The sequence below is a fragment of the Propithecus coquereli genome, unplaced genomic scaffold (assembly GCF_000956105.1).
Source record: "Propithecus coquereli isolate 6110/MARCELLA unplaced genomic scaffold, Pcoq_1.0 Scaffold70, whole genome shotgun sequence".
Taxonomy (NCBI): domain Eukaryota; kingdom Metazoa; phylum Chordata; class Mammalia; order Primates; family Indriidae; genus Propithecus; species Propithecus coquereli.
In genome coordinates, this window is record NW_012153063.1 from 1,498,079 (window position 1) to 1,500,039 (window position 1,961).

The 1,961-nt window shown below is 41.3% G+C and overlaps 1 protein-coding gene across 1 annotated transcript in view; it reads right to left on the reverse strand.

The window, feature by feature from the left end:
* Window positions 1-1,961, reverse strand: part of DYTN (dystrotelin) — a 68,303-nt gene that overhangs the window by 65,616 nt on the left and 726 nt on the right. The window lies entirely within an intron of this gene.

Sequence of the window (1,961 nt, forward strand, 5' to 3'; positions counted from 1 at the left end):
TTGTATTTAATTTATTTTAATTGAAAAATAACAATTGTATGTATTTATTATGTACAACATGCTGTTTTGGATATGTATATGTTGTGGCTCAATCAAGCTAGTTAACATATACGTTACCTTATATACTTATCATTTTTTGTGGTGAGAATGCTTAAAATCTACGCTCTTAGCAATTTTCAAGAATATAGCATGTTTTTATTAACTATTGTCACTATGCTGTACCATAGATCTCTTGGTTGGGTTGTTAATTATATAAGATAATAAAGCCTATTTAAGCTAAGTTTTTTATCACAAACAACTGAAATATTGCTAACTGATTAACAGTCCCCAGGTAGAGACACCAGAAGGAGGAAAATGCACAAGTGAAGGAAGCAGCCTTAGCAAGAAGCCATCCCTCATTCCCCGAGAGGAAGAATAAAAGGTTATGAGGTGAGTGTGGGGAGATGGTCGTGTCCAAAGGCTTCTGTTTTCTGCATGAAGTTGAGGACAAGTTCACCCACTTAGAGTAAGGAGGAGGTGGTGGGGTAGAAAACCTGAGGAATAGTGAAGACTTGGACTAGTTAATGGGAAGTGAAAGCAGAAACCAGTCACAACTTTTGGAAAGAACTGGCAAGCAACTTTGCATCTGCGACATTTCCTGTGATGACAAATTCCAACTGGAAAGAATTTAGACCCCGAATGCTCATTCTAAGGCAAGGTTTTCACATACAAGCAAGTTTTGAGACCAAGATTTACTTGTGTTTATTATGCTGAGGGGAATAAGCCTTGAAGAAAGTAAAAGTACTTTCAATTTAACTGATTAACATAAAACGCAGGCAATTTGGAGTTAGCATCTCTGTGCTGGGGGAGTTTTGTGACTAGAAACAGCCAGTTTTTCAGCCTTGGCTAAACGGACCCTAAACAACACCAAACAAGAAACTTCGTGGTGGATTTCATTGAGTCAAACGTATATGGCAGGATAATTTGCAGTGGTATTAATTTTTTCTTGTTCTTGCAGCAATGGGAGAATTTAAATGTTTCCTTGTCCAACCTGTGTGTGTTCCAAGGTCTAAGCTCTTTTTGCTCCTTTGGCAGATCTAACACTTTTGTGTTTAATCAACCCTACTTAGGCCTTCATCTGAAAGGACAGACAGGTCCATCAAACAATTAATCTGGAGTTTTCCTGAAGGGGGAGAGGCTGGAGCCTGGACAGGAAGTTGGGAGGGGCCTGACTGGGATTGGAGGTATATGGGGTTATTTCCAGGGCTGCCCTTATTAGCAGCGCCCTGAGTGGAGAGAACGGCTGTGTGGCATAACCAGGGAGACCAGCCACAGGTGTGGCAGGGACTTCTGTGTCCAGTCTTGACACGGAGTCCTATGTCTTCAAGTGGGCCCCCAAACCAAAGGCAAAGAGCATAACAAGTGGTGGCCACATGGTACCTCATATCAGGGCCTGTTCAGGGTAACAACCTTGTGGGTTCTGTCTGTCTCCAAGGGATGGGTCCTTTTCAAACTCAGTCTGAATTTCATACCAAAGAGCAGTGACTTGATTTTGATTTGGAAAATGATGTTTCTTGCCCTTGAGTGTTGTGGCATAAAGGTCTAGCTGTTATACACACAGGTATTGCGTGCCAGCCACTATGCTAAGCCATGGAGGGGGTTACAGCGCTGAACCAGGCCAGACCTGTCCTGGAGGAGTAGGCCTCTCTCTGAACATATACTGGTCCAACGACCAATATGCAATCATGAGTTGAAGACACCCACCTCAGGGGAATGTGGGCTGTGCCTAAAAATTGTCGCCAAAACAAGAGATCTTGTTTGAAAACCCTCCATATATTTTTTTGCTTCTTTTTTCAACGGGTGCAAACATATCAAAAAACCTACAATTTGCTCTAAATCTTTTGTTATTCAATATCCTTATGTTTTAAAAAATGTTTAGTGTTCAGATAAAACTCCAATGTTACAAAACAGGAGAACTCAGA